We start from the raw sequence: 15,388 nt of genomic DNA on the forward strand, positions 1-15,388 counted from the left end.
GTGAGGAACCCACTCCAGGCCAGGGAACCACCCAGAAGGATGAGAGGAATCTAACTTTGAAGGTCACAAAAAACAGAACAGCTTCTGTTCCCACCAGTCAGACAGGAAAGCCTCATTATCCATGGGGTATTGGATAGGGCACTCAGGAGAGTCTTGCCTCAGTCATGGGGAATAATTAATCCTAGGTAATAATTAGCCTAGACAAAACATGCCTCTGCTCCCACCCAATAAATCTTAAAAGCAAGACCTTAAAGGATCAAACTGTTCCAAGAAACTTAACTGCAGTCTGAAAACAGAGCTCAAGAATATTTACAGGAAATCAAAAATACCTAGCACCTGACAAATGAAAAATCTTAATGTCTGGTCCAGTAAAAAAATTACTTGGCATAGGCTATATATAAACCCTCACTTTAAAAAACAATTGATTTTTGACAAGGGTGCCAAGATAATTGAAAGGGAAAAAAATAGTCTTTTCTGTATTTTTCCTTGTTTTAGAGATGGGATCTCGATCTCTCACTTAGGCTGGAGTACAGTGGTGCGATCAGAGCTCACTGCAGCCCGGAACTTCTGGGTTCAAGAGATCCTCCTACTTCAGTTTCCTGAGTAGCTGGGACCACAGGCTCATCCACCACGCCTGGCTTTTTTTTTTTTTTTTTTTAATTTTGTGTAGAGACAGGGTCTCACTATGTTGTCTAGGCTGGTCTCAAACTCCTGGCCTCAAGTGATCCTGGCCTCCCAAAGTATTGGGATTACAGGCATGAGCCACCATGCCTAGCCAAGAATAGTCTTTCCAACAAATAGTACCGGACAACAACTGGATATCCACATATAAAAGAATAAAGTTAGACTTTTTCTTCATACCATATCCAAAATGTAACTCAAAATGGATCATAGACTTAAATATCAGAGTTAAAACTATAAAACTCTTAGAAGAAAATATAGCCATAAATCTTCATGACCTTGGGTTAGACAAAGCCGCCTTAGATATGACACCAAAAACAATTGACAGTTGGCAGGGCTCAGTGGCTCACACCTGTAATCCCAGCACTTTGGGAGGCCAAGATGGGCAGATCACTTGGGGCCAGAAGTTTGAGACCAGCCCTGGCCAATATGGTGAAACCCCATCTCTACTAAAAATACAAAAAATTAGCTGGGCATGGTGTCGGGCTCCTGTAATCCCAGCTACTCGGGAGGCTGAGGCAGGAGAATCACTTGAACTCGGGAGGTGGAGGCTGCAGTGAGCTGAGATCACACCATTGCACTCCAACCTGGGTAACAAGAGCAAAACTCCGTCTCTCAAATAAACAAACAAAACACAATAGACAAAAATAAAGATAAATTGAAATTTATTTTTCTAATTTATCTTTTTTGTCAATTAGAAAAATAAATTTTAATTTATCTTTTTATTTTTGTCAATTTATCAAAACCAAAGTCTTTTATCCTTTGATGGATACCATCAGGAAAGTGAAAAGACAAGCCCACTGAATTAGAGAAAACATTACGTCACATGTCTAATAAAGGTCTAGTATCCCGAATGTATAAAGAACTCTTGGCCGGACGCAGTGGCTCATGCCTGTAAACTCAGCACTTTGGGAGGTCAAGGTGGGCGGATCACCTGAGGTCAGGAGTTCAAGACCAGCCATGCCAACATGGTGAAACCCCATCTCTACTAGAAATTCAAAAATTAGCTGGGTGTGGTGGCGCATGCTTGTAATCCCAGCTACTCGGGAGGCTGAAGCAGGAGAATCACTTGAACCCGGGAGGAAGAGGTTGCAGTGAGCTGAGATTGCACCATGGCACTTCAGCCCGGGACAGAGTGAGACTCCTTCAGCCTGGGACAGAGCGAGATTCCGTCTCAAAAGAAAAAAAAAAAAACTCTTACAACTCAACAACAAAAAGACAACAGACATTTACCTGAGCAGACATTTCTCCAAACAAGATAAACAAATGGCCAATAAGCACATGAAAAGGTACTCAACATCATTAGCCATCAGGGAGATGCAAATTAAAATCACAGTAAGATGCCACTTTGCACTCATAAGGATAGCTATCATCAAAAAAAAAACAGATAACAGCCAGTGTTAGTGAGGATGTGGAAAAATTGGAACCTTCATACACTGCTGGTAAGAATGTCAGACAATATAGTCACCTGAAAGAGAGTCTGGCAGTTCCTCAGAAGGTTAAACATAGTTACCATATGATTCAGCAGTCTCACTCCTAGATAAATTAAAATATAGATCCATACTAAACAGGTACACAAATGTTCATGGCAACATTATTCATAATAGTCCAAAAGTAAAAACAACCCAAGTGTCTACCAACTGATGAATATGGATAAACAAAATGTGGTCTATTCAATACAGTGGAATATTATTAGCAATAAAAAGGAACGAAGTACTGATACATGCTACAATATGGATGAACCTTGAAAACATTATGCAAGGACAAGAAGCCAGTGAGAAAAGACCACATATTGTAGGATTCCATTGATGTGAAATGTTCAGAATTGGCAAATCTACAGAGAAAAAGAGGTTGCCTAGGGATGGGGAGTAGGGGAGCTACTGCTAATGTGTACAGAGTTTCTTTTGGGAGTGGCTAAAATGTTTTAAAAGTGATTATGATGATGGTTGCACAACTCTGTGGACATGCTAAAGAACATCGCATTGTATTTTAATTTTAATTTAATTTAATTTAATTTAATTTTTGAGATGGAATCTCGCTGTGTCCCAGGCTGGAGTGCAGTGGCATGATCTCTGCTCACTGCAAGCTCTGCCTCCTGAGTTCAAGTGATTCTCCTGCCTCAGCCTCTCGAGTAGCTGGGATTACAGGTGTGCACCACCGTGCCCAGCTAATTTTTGTATTTTTAGTAGAGACTGGGTTTCACCATGTTGGCCAGGCTGGTCTCAAACTCCTAACCTCAGGTGATCCACACGCCTCGGTCTCCCAAAGTGCTGGGATTACAGGCATAAGCCACCGTGCCTGGCCGACATTGTATATTTTAAATGGGTAAATTGCATAATATGTAAATTATAACTCAATAAAACTGTTATATTAAAATAAAATTACTAGGCATTAAAAGAAGTAAGAAAATATAATCCATAATAAGGAGAAAACCCCATCTGTCTAAATCAACTCAGAACTGATACAGATGTTAAAATCCACAGAGAAAGAGACATTAAAAGTTACCATTGTGTTTCATGTGTTGAAAGAGTTAAATAGAGACATGGAGGATTTTAAAAGGCCCAAGTCAAACTCCCAGAGATGGAAAAAAACAGTCTAAGGTGAAAAATGCACTGGTGGAGTTAAGGGCACATTAAACATAGCAGAAGAAAAATATTAGTGGATTTGCAGGCACAGCAAAAGAAACTATCCAAAACAAAATACAGAGAGGAAAAATAATTTTTAAAAGATGAGCAGAGCATCACTGAACTGTGGTACGCTTCAAGCAGCCTAACATGTATGTAACTGAAGATTCAGGAGAGGAGAGAGAAAGGGAGGGACAGAAAAAAACATTTAAAGAAACAATAGGCCAGGTGCAGTGGCTCACGCCTGTAATCATAGCACTTTGGGAGGCTGAGGCAGGTGGATCACTTGAGGTCAGGAGTTTGAGACCAACCTGACCAATATGGTGAAACCTGTCTCTACTAAAAATACAAAAATTAGCTGGACATGGTGGCGGGCAACTGCAGTCCCAGCTCCTCAGGAGGCTGAGGCACAAGAATCACTTAAACCCAGGAGGTGAAGGCTGCAGTGATCCAAGATCGCACTACTGCACTCCAGCCTGGGTGACGGAGTAAGATTCTGTCTCAAAAAAAGAAAAAAAAAGAAAAGAAAAGAAAAGAAAAAAGAAAGAGATACTAGTTTAAAAATTTTCAGGCTTGATCAAAACAAATCCAAGAAACCCAATGAATCCTAAGTACAAGAAGCATGAAGAAAACCACACAAAAGCACACATCATAATCAAATCGCTCAAAAGCAACGATAAAATCTAGAATCAGCCAGAGGGAAAAAGACACCTTACATACAGAGCAACAAAGATACAGATGACAGATTTCTCATTGGAAACATTGCGAACGCTGGGAAAACCTCTTTAAAGTACTGAAAGAATTTATCACCAGCAGGCCTGCCCTGTAAGAAATGTTCAAGGAAGTCCTCCAGGCAGAAAGAAAAGGATACCACATGGAATATGGATCTATACATGAAATAATAAGGAGCACTGGAAATAATTACATCGCTAAGCACACTTCTATTTACTATTTACTATTTACTATTTCAATCTCCTTAAAAATCATTGGCTGTTTAAATGAGAATAACAGTAATGTATTATAAAATGCATGACAATTGCAGAGGTCGGCTCAGGAGAAATGGAAGTCTACTATAATTAAGTTCTTATACTATATGTGAAATGGTATTATATCACATGAAGATAGACTGATAAATTCAAGATTTATACTATAAACTCTAAAGCAACCATGAAAATAAAACAGAGTTTTAGTTTCAAAGCCAACAAAGGGGATAAAATGGAATCATAAAATGTATTTATCCCAAAAGATGTCAGGAAAAAAAAAAAAAAAAAGGAGAAAGGAAACAAACAACAGATGGCATTAAATAGAAAACAAATAGCAACATATTTAAACCATACCAATATTCACATTAAATGTAATGTAAATGGCCTAAACATTTCAATTTAAAAGAAGAGGAGATTGTGAGTTAAATTACAAAACAAGACCCAACTATATGTTGACTAAAAGAAACACACTTTAAATATAAAGACACAGAAAAGTTAAGAGTAAAAGGATAGAAAAATATACCATACTAACACTAGGATGGCCAAACTATTATTAGACAAATAGATTCCAAAAAAAAAGAATATTACAGTAGGCCGGGCGAGTGGCTCATGCCTTTAATTCCAGCACTTTGGGAGGCTGAGACAGGAGGACTGCTTGAGCCCAGGAGTTTGAGATCAGTTAAGGCAACACAGTGAGACTCCATCTCTACAAAATTAAAAAATTAGCCAGATGTAGTGGTGTGCACCTGTGGTCCCAGCTACTTGGGAGGCTAAGATGAGAGGATGGCTTGAGCCCTGGAGGTTGAGGGTACAGTGAGCTAAGATTGTGCCACTGCCCTCCAGCCTGGGTGAAAAGCAAGGCCTTGTTGTTTTGTTTTGTTTTTTAAAAAAGAATATTATAGTAGTCCCTCCTTATCCATGGTTTCACTTTCTGAGGTTCTAGTTGTCTGTGATCAACCAGGCCCTAAAATATCACTTAAATACTCTGCCTCTTTGAGGCCATTAAGTAAAATAAGATTTAGTTGAACACTGGCACTTCAACATAAGCACAGTCAACCTGATAACCAAGACAGCTATTGAATGACTAATGGCAGTCTGGGCAGATGATGCTAGACTGTGGGAGATTTCATCATGCTACTCAGGATGGTGTGCAATTTAAATTTATGAACTGTTTATTTCTGAAGTTTTCCATTTACTTCACAATGCCTATGTTATTCCTCTCACTTAATCTCGTCGTGTCATTACTTTATTATCTCACCTTCACAAAAAGAAACATGAATACAGTACAACAAGATATTTTGAGAGAGAGAGAGAGAACACGTTCACTTAACTTTTAATAGTGTATTTGTGTAATTGTTCTATTTTACTGTCAGTTGTTAATCTCTTACTGTGCCTAATTTATAAAGTAAACTTTACCACAGGTATGAATGTATAGGAAAAAACAAAATGTATACAAGGTTTGGCACTATCTGTGGTTTCAGGCATCCATGGGGTGTCTTGGAACAGATCCCTTGAAGATACAGAGGGACTACAGTACCAGGAATAAAGAAGAGCAATTCAAAATGATAAATAGGTCAATTGAGCAGGAAGACATAACAATCCTAAATGCTTAATAACAGAGATTCAACACACATTAAGCAAAAACTGATATATCTGCAAGGAAAAATAGACAAATCCACAATTATAGTTGGAGACTTCAATATCCCTCTCTTGATAATTGATAGAACAAGTGGGCAGAGGTTCAGCAAGGATATAGTAGACCTGAACAGCACTATCAACTCACTGACCTGATATATGTGAAGGGCCTTCAAAACGTTCATGAAAAATGTGGATTATGAAAAACTACATGTGGATTTCAATTTTTTGTTTGAGACAGGGTCTCACTCTGTCACCCAGGCTGGGGTGCAGTGGTGGAATCATATTTTACTGCATCCTCCGTCTCCTGGGCCCAAGTGATTCTCCCACCTCAGCCTCCCAAGTAGCTGGGATTACAAGCATCAGCCTTTGTGCCCTGCCTCAATTTTTTTTTGCACCAAAATAAATTCGTACTAACTTGTTATAACGTGTCTGAACGCGCTCTAGCTTGAGACACTGAGAAGGATAAGACTCCAGTTTGAAAAGAGCCCCATCAGAGCAACATGACTTCTGCTAGCACTGAAGCCAGAACAAATATCAAATTTATGGTGAAGCTTAGGTGGAAGAACGGTGAAATCCTTGATGCCTTATGAAATGTTGACAGAGATAATGCCCCAAAGACATCAGCAGTTTACAAATGGTTCACTCGTTTTAAGAAAGGATGAGATGATGTTGAAGCTGAAGCCCACAGCGGCAGACCATCCACATCAATTTGTAAGGAAAAAATTCATCTTGTTCATGCCATAATTGAAAAGGACTGATGACTAACAGTACAGACAACAGCCAAAACCATAGACATCTCAGTTGGCTCGGCTTATACAATTCTGACTGAAAAATTAAAGTTGAGCAAACGTTCTACTCAATGGGTGTGAAAACTGTTGTGCCCAGGTCCACTGCAGACAAGAGCCAAGCTTTCAGTGAAAATTTTAAACAGGTGGGCTCCAGATCCTGAAGCATTTCTTTGAAGAACTGTAACAAGAAATGAAACATGGCCTTCTAGCAGTGTGATCCTGAAGACAAAGCACTATCACAGCAGCAGGTCAGGCAGAGCAGAAGTGGACCAGTCAGGAGCAACGGTCAAGGCATCAGTTTTTCAGCAGGCATCTTGCTTATTGACTTTCTGGAGGGTCAAGGAACAATATAATCCGCTTATTATGCAGTATTTTGACAAAGTTAGCCAAAGCTTTTGCAGAGAAATGCCCGGGAAAGTTTCACCAGAGTCCTTCACCACAATAACACTCCTGCTCATTCCTCTCATCAGTTGCGACAATTAGGGAATCATTAGGCCTCCACCTTACAGTCCTCATTTGGCTCCTTCTGACTTCTTTTTGATTCCTAATCTTAAGAAATCTTTAAAGGGCATTCATTTTTCTTCTGTTAATAATGTAAAATAGATTGCATTGACATGGTTAAACTCCCAGGACCCTCAGTTCTTTACGGACGGACTAAATGGCTGCTATCATTGCTCACAAAAATATCTTGAACTTGATGGAGCTTACGTTGAGAAATAAAGTTTACATTTATTTATTTATTTATTTATTTATTTATTTATTTATTTATTTTTGAGACGGAGTCTTCCTCTGTCTCCCAGGCTGGAGTGCAGTGGTGTGATCTCAGCTCACTGCAAGCTACGCCTCCCGGGTTCACACCATTCTCCTGCCTCAGCCTCCCGAGTAGCTGGGACTACGGGTGCCCATCACCACACCCTGCTAATGTTTTGTATTTTAGTACAGACGGGGTTTCACTGCGTTAGCCAGGATTGTTTCGATCTCCTGACCTCGTGATCTGCCCGCCTCGGCCTCCCAAAGTGCTGGGATTACAGGCATGAGCCACTGCACCCGGCCTACATTTTTTTTATTTTTATCTCCACTTTTTAAATTTTTAAATTTTTTAAATTTTTTTTCCACTTTTCCACTTTTTGAAGTCCACTCATAGAATCCCACAACAGCAGAATACACATTCTTCTCCAGTGCACACAGAGTAATATAATATTTCTAGTAAGACCAACGACAACAAAAAAGAGAAGATATCAGTAAAATTGATCAACCTCTAGCCAAACTGATCAGGGAAAAAAATGGAGACACATATTACTGATATAAGAAATGAGAGAGGTTGGGATTACTACAAATTCTACAAATATAAAAGCATACTAAGAAAATATTACAAATAACTTTATGCCAGTAAATTCAACAACTTTGATGAAGTGGATAAATTCCTTGAAAAATAATACCAAAGCTCACTCAAGAAGAAATAATCTAAATAGTTGTATATCTATTAAAGAAGTTGAATTTGTAGTTGCAAATCATCCCACAAAGAAAACTGCAAGTCAGATGGTTACACTGTTATAAGATCTTTGGGGTGTTGGCCAGGCATGGTGGCTCACATCTGTAATCCCAGCACTTTGGGAGGCCGAGGCGGGCAGATCACCTGAGGTTGGGAGTTTGAGACCAGCCTGACCAACATGGAGAAACCCCGTCTCTACTGAAAATACAAAATTATCTGGGCAGGGTGGTGCATGCCTATAATCCCAGCTACTTGGGAGGCTGAGGCAGGAGAATCACTTGAACCCAGGAGGCAGAGGTTGTGGTGAGCTGAGATCATGCCATTGCACTCCAGCCTAGGCAACAGGAATGAAACTGTCTCAAAAAACAATAATAATAAAAAAAAAGAATTCAAGAGCAGTTTGCTGCAGGAGGTGCTCCCACACATTAGTTTTCAAGTGGAATAGCTATAAAGGAAGCAAGATGGATACTGAAGGTTTGTGCAACCTAAGAATGAAGATTGCCACTGGTGCCACATTGAAGAGAACAATTCCTGAGGAAGGAAAGAAGTTGGGAGAACCTCACAACAAGGCAGCACTCCTCTTCTGCCACCCCTCTCCAGGAAATGCAGGATTGTTGTTCTGAGAATGACTGTGCACAGCAGTGCACTGTTAACAGTGTTTTGCATGTAGCAGGTGCTTAATAAATGTTTGACAAATGAACAACAGCAACAAAAAAGATCTTTGGGGTGTCAATTTTTCTGGCCATAAACCTCTGTGACTGGTGGCACCTTTGCCTGGGTTTTGCTCGGGCCTGCTGGGCTCATTTTGCCCACTCGATCTGGCAGGCTGCACTCGGCTCATGCTACCAGCCTGGGTCCCACCCTGGTCAAGGGTGAGTCAGGCGTGGAACAGTGAGGGGTGTGTGAATGAGCCTGGGGTCTGGCCACTGCGCAAAGTCAGACATGCCGGCTGCTGCAGTGAGGTGGGCAGCTCTCTGTGAGGCTGTGGCTGCACCTGGCACACCGCAAGCAGCTTCTGTGGCTAGCACCAGGGAACACAGTGGCAAATGGAAGCTTGGAGATGCTAGGAACTGCAGGGCCCTGAAGAGGGAGTCACAGCCCTGGCTGGGGGAGCTCCCAGGTCTGGCCTCCCTGAAGGGCCACAACTCTTCTCTCCTCTTCACCCACAACGTGGTGAACAAGGGGGTCTGTTTCAGCCCTGTTTGTGTTATGGCTCTTTTAGTCCCACCATTCGATGGGTCCCAAATTCTTGTCCTGCAACTGGAAAGAATGAGGTGCTCAGAAAAGTGGAGGGTGAGCAAGATGAAGAGGAGCTTTATTGAGTGATAGAACACCTCAGTCTCCTGCAGGGTGCAGCTCCTTTCCACAGCCAGGCTGTCCTGACGAGTATTCAGCTCCCAGCAGAGAGGAGACTGTGGAATGGAAAGCTCCTCTCTACAGGCAGGTTGTCCTGTCATCTCTGCAGCTCTCAGCAGAGAAGAGGCCCTGGAGTGGGTAGCTCCTCTCAGAAGCTGGTTGCCCTAATGTCTGCTTGAATCTCAGCAGAAAGGGGGCCCTGGAGTGGGTAGCTCCTCTCTGCAGCTGGTCATTCCAACATCTGCCCAGCACTGGCTGAGCCTGGGGCTTTTATAGGCCTCAGGGGGAGGAAGTACATGCTGATTGGTCCGTGGGCAGCCATGGGTGGGCCTGGAAAAGGCACCACCAATTCCCACTCCTGTCTGTAGGACTGGCAGCTCACCAGGGACCCACCCTCTTCTGCCCAGGAGCCTGTCTGCCTCCCACTGCCATCCATGGCACCCAGGCTGTTCATGCCAAGGGGTACCTGAAGGCCAGTGCTGAGCTGCCCTCAGCCCCCACTTGGCTTCCCTCCCATGCTCGTTGGTGCCCAAGGTCCCAAAGGGGGCCGAGGCAGCAGGGGTCTGGCGTGTCAGCACTGCCCTAAGCATGTGCACACCTGGCCGGGCTATGAAAGCACCTAGGTTTGGGCCTAGGTTCGGCCCTGACTTTGCTCTGAGATCAGATCAGGTGCCAAAAGCAGGGAGAAGCCAGGCAGTGGGAGCAGGCATTTCTGAGCCTGTGAGGACAGGGGCTCCTTCTCGGGCCCCCAAGAGTGCAGGGATGTTTGGCTCCACAGCCACAATTTGGGAGGGTGGGGCTCCTGCCCGCAACATGGAGCCGGAGGCCTGAGTCTGCAGCCACAACTCGGCTCGTCGCAGGCTCCACAGAGGGTGCAGCCCTGGCTGCACCTCCCTGCTGCAGCTGATGTGATGGCAGCGGCTGCTCCAGACAGGCCACCACTGCCACCACCACTAGTGAATTTTACCAAACATTCAAGGAAGAAATAATACCAATTCTACATGAAGTATTCTAGAAAACTGAAGAAGAGGGAGCACCTCCTAACTCATTATATGAGGTCAGCATTACTCTGATACCAAAACCTAACAAAGACATTACAAGAAAAGAAAAATGCAGATCAATATTCCTCATGAAATAGATGCAAAAATTCTTAACCAAATTTTAGCAAATTGAATCCCACAAGATATACTGAAAGAATAACACGTTGTGAATAAGTGGGGTTTATTTCAGGAAAGTAAAATTATTTTAACATTCAAAAATCAATTTATAGGCCAGATATGGTGGCTCACGCCTATAATCCCAACATTTTGGGAGGCCAAGGTGGGCGGATCACTTGAGGCCAGGAGTTAGAGGCCACCCTGGCCAACACGGTGAGACCCTAGCTCCACTAAAAATACAAAAATTAGCCAGGCTTGGTGGCGGGTGCCTATAATCCCAGCTACTTGGGAGGCTGAGGCAGAAGAATCACTTGAACCTGGGAGGCAGAGGTTGCAGTGAGCCAAGATTGCACCACTGCACTCCAGCCCAGGTGACAGAGTGAGACTCCATCTCAAAAAAAAAAAAAAATTAATTTATGTAATTCTTCATATTAACAGACAAAATAAATATAGATCATCTCAATGACACAGAAGAAGAATTTGGCAAAATTTGACATCCACTCCTTCAGTAAAGGCCATCATCCTTCCTGATAATCTACCAAAAACCTACATCTGACATCATTTTTTTTTTCTGAGACAGTTTCACTCTTGTCACCCAGGCTGGAGTACAGTGGTGCAATCTCGGCCCACTGCAACCTCCGTCTCCTGGGTTCAAGTGATTCTCCTGCCTCAGCCTCCCAAGTAGCTGGGATTACAGGTGCGCACCACCACGCCCAGCTAATTTTTTGTATTTTTAGTAGAGACAGGGTTTCGCCATGTTGGCCAGGCTGGTCTCAAATTCCTGACCTCAGGTGATCTGCCTGCCTCGGCCTCCCAAAGTGCTAGAATTACAGGTGTGAGCAAGTGCTCCTGGCCTAGCTGACGTCATTCTTAATGGTGAAAGACTGAAAGGTTTCTCCTCAAGATCAGGAACAAGACAAGGATATCTCATCTTACCACTTCTATTCAACATTGTATGCGGCCAGCGCAACAAGAGAAGAAGGGAAAAAAAGGCATCCAGGGAGTGGTGGCAAGCGCCTGTAATCCCAGCTACTCAGGAGGCTGAGTCAGGAGAATTACTTGAACCTGGGAAGTGGAGGTTGCGGTGAGCTGAGATCGCACCACTGCACTCCAGCCTGGCTGACTCGAGTGAAACTCCATCTCAAAAAAAATAAAAAAGGAAAAAAAGAAATGAGAGGCAAGAGGCATCCAGATTGGAAAAAAGGAAATGGAACTGTTTTTATTCACAAACAACGTGATTATCTATGTAGAAAATCTGATTAAATTAGGCCGGGCGCGGTGGCTCAAGCCTGTAGTCCCAGCACTTTGGGAGGCCGAGACGGGCGGATCACGAGGTCAGGAGATCGAGACCATCCTGGCTAACCCGGTGAAACCCCGTCTCTACTAAAAAATACAAAAAAACTAGCCGGGTGAGGTGGCGGGTGCCTGTAATCCCAGCTACTCGGGAGGCTGAGGCAGGAGAATGGCATAAACCTGGGAGGTGGAGCTTGCAGTGAGCTGAGATCCGGCCACTGCACTGCAGTCTGGGAGACAGAGCGAGACTCCGTCTCAAAAAAAAAAGAAAAAAGAAAATCTGATTAAATCTATGAAAAAAATCAGAATAAGTGAGTTTAACAAAATTGTAGGTTGCATGATTGATATGCAAAAAAAGTATTTCTATAAACTAGCTATTACAAATTAGAAATTAAAAGTTTTTTAAAAAACAGTCCAGGCATGGTGGCTCATACCTGTAATCTCAGCACTTTGGGAGGCCAAGGTAGGCAGATCACTTGCGGCCAGGAATTCAAGACCAGTCTGGACAACATGGTGAGACCTGGTCTCTCAAAAATAAAAATAAAAAAATTAGCCAGGTGTGGTGACATGTGCGTGTGGTCCTAGCACTTGAGAAGCTGAGATAGCAGGATTGCTTGAGCCCAGGAGGTCGATGCTACAGTGAGCCATGTTTGCACCACTGCACTCCAGCCTGGGTGACAGAGCAAGACTCTGTCTAAAAAAAAAAAAAAAAAAAAAAAGCCCACAAATATTAAGACAGTATGGTATTGGCAACAAAATAGACAAATAGGCCAATGGAACAAATAGACCAATACACATATGGATTACTTATTTTTGACAAAGATGCAAAAGCAATTAAATAGAGAGAGGATTGTCTTTTCAACAAATAGTGCTGGAATAAGTGGATTTTATGTGCAAAGCAAAAAAAGGAATGTTGATCTATTACGTATACCATATACAAAAATTAACTCAAAATGGATTATAGACCCAATTATAAAACCTGTTTGGCTGGGCATGGTGGCTTATGCCTATAATCCCAGCACTTTGGGAGGCTGAGGCAGGAGAATCATTTGTGTCCAAGAGTTTGAGACCAGCCTGGGCAACATAGTGAGATTCTGTCTCTATGAAAAAAATTTTTAACTTAGACTACAGTTGTAGTGGCATGTGCCTGTAGTCCTAGCTACTCGGGAGGCTGAGGCAGGAGGATTGCTTGAGTTCATGGTTATAGTGAGCTATGATCAAGCCACTGCACTCCAGTCTGGGTAACAAACAAGACCTTGTCTCTGAAGAGAGCAACAACAATGAAAAACCTAAAATTATAAGCCTGCTAGAAGAACACAGAGGATAAAATCCTTGTGACCTTGAGTTATGCAATGATTCCTAAATATACCAAAAGAGTATGATCCATAAAGGAAAAATATTGATCAATTGGACTTCACCAAAATAAAAAACTCCTGCTGTTTAAAAGGCACTATTAAAAGAATGAAAAGACAAGCCACAGACTAGGAGAAATCGTGTAAATCATATATTTGATAAAGAATATGTATTCAAGGCTGTGAGCAGTGACTCATGCTTGTAATCCCAGCACTTTGGGAGGCCGAGGTGGGCAGATCAACTGAGGTCAGGAGTTCGAGACCAACCTGACCAACATGGAGAAACCCTGTCTCTACTAAACATACAAAATTAGCCGAGTGTGGTGATACATGCCTATGATATCAGCTGCTTGGGAGGCTGAGGCAGGAGAATCACTTGAATCCAGGAGGCAGAGGTTGTGGTGAGCCAAGCGTGCCATTGCACTCTAGCCTAGGCAACAAGAGCAAAACTCTATCTCAAAAAAAAAAAAAGTATAAGTATTCAAAATAGACAAAGGACTGGGTGTGGTGGCTCACACCTTTAATCCCAGCACTTTGCGAGGCCAAGGTGGGCGGATCACCTGAGGTCAGGAGTTCGAGGCCAGCCTGGCAAACATGGTGAGACACCATCTCTACTAAAAAAAATACAAAAATTAGCCAGGTGTGGTGGCACTTGCCTGTAATCCCAGCTACTTGGGAGGCTGTGGTAGAAGAATCACTTGAACCCAGGAGGCCGAGGTTACAGTGAGCTGAGATCACGCCATTGCACTCCAGCCTGGGCAACAGAGCGAGACTGTGTCTCAAAAAAAACAAAAAATGAAACAACAGCAACAACAAAAACAAAATAGATAAAGAACTCTCAAAACAGCATGGAACTGGTACCAAAACAGATATATAGACCAATGGAACAGAACAGAGGCCTCAGAAATAACACCACAGATCTACAACCATTTGATCTTTGACAAACCTGACAAAAACGAGAAATGGGGAAAGAATTCCCTATTTAATAAATGGTGCTGGGAAAACTGGCTAGCCATATGTAGAAAGCTGAAACTCGATCCCTTCCTTACACCTTATACAAAAATTAATTCAAGATGGATTAAAGACTTAAATGTTAAATCTAAAACCATAAAAACCCTACAAGAAAACCTAGGCAATACCATTCAGGACATAGGCATGGGCAAGAACTTCATGACTAAAACACCAAAAGCAATGGCAACAAAAGCCAAAATTGACAAATGGGATCTAATTAAACTAAAGAGCTTCTGCAGAGCAAAAGAAACTACCATCAGAGTGAGCAGGCAACCTACAGAATGGGAGAAAATTTTTGCAATCTACCCATCTGACAAAGGGCTAATATCCAGAATCTATAAAAAACTTAAACAAATTTACAAGAAAAAAAAACATCAAAAAGTGGGCAAAGGATATGAACAAACACTTCTCAAAAGAAGACATTTATGCATCCAACAGACACATGAAAAAATGCTCATCATCACTGGCCATCAGAGAAATGCAAATCAAAACCACAATGAGATACCATCTCACACCAGTTAGAATGGCAATCATTAAAAAGTCAGGAAACAACAGATGCTGGAGAGGAGGTGGAGAAATAGCAATGCTTTTACACTGTTGGTGGGAGTGTAAACTAGTTCAACCATTGTGGAAGACAGTGTGGCAATTCCTCAAGGATCTAGAACTAGAAATACCATTTGACCCAGCCATCCCATTACTGGGTACATACCCAAAGGATTATAAATCATGCTACTATAAAGACACATGCACACATGTGTTTATTGTGGCACTATTCACAGTAGCAAATACTTGGAACCAACAGAAATATCCATCAATGATAGACTGGATTAAGAAAATGTGGCACATATATACCATGGAATACTATGCAGCCATAAAAAAGGATGAGTTCATGTCCTTTGCAGAGACATGGATGCAGCTGGAAACCATCATTCTGAGCAAACTGTCACAAGGACAGAAAACCAAACACCACATGTTGTTACTCATAGGTGGGAATTGAACAATGAGATCACTGG

At 42.3% G+C, this 15,388-nt stretch overlaps 1 protein-coding gene across 1 annotated transcript in view; it reads left to right on the forward strand.

The window, feature by feature from the left end:
• MRPL37 (mitochondrial ribosomal protein L37) overlaps nt 1-15,388 on the forward strand; it is a 911,410-nt gene that overhangs the window by 670,862 nt on the left and 225,160 nt on the right. The gene's annotated exons all lie outside the window — the stretch shown is intronic.

Source organism: Macaca thibetana, chromosome 1 (assembly GCF_024542745.1).
Source record: "Macaca thibetana thibetana isolate TM-01 chromosome 1, ASM2454274v1, whole genome shotgun sequence".
Lineage (NCBI taxonomy): Eukaryota > Metazoa > Chordata > Mammalia > Primates > Cercopithecidae > Macaca > Macaca thibetana.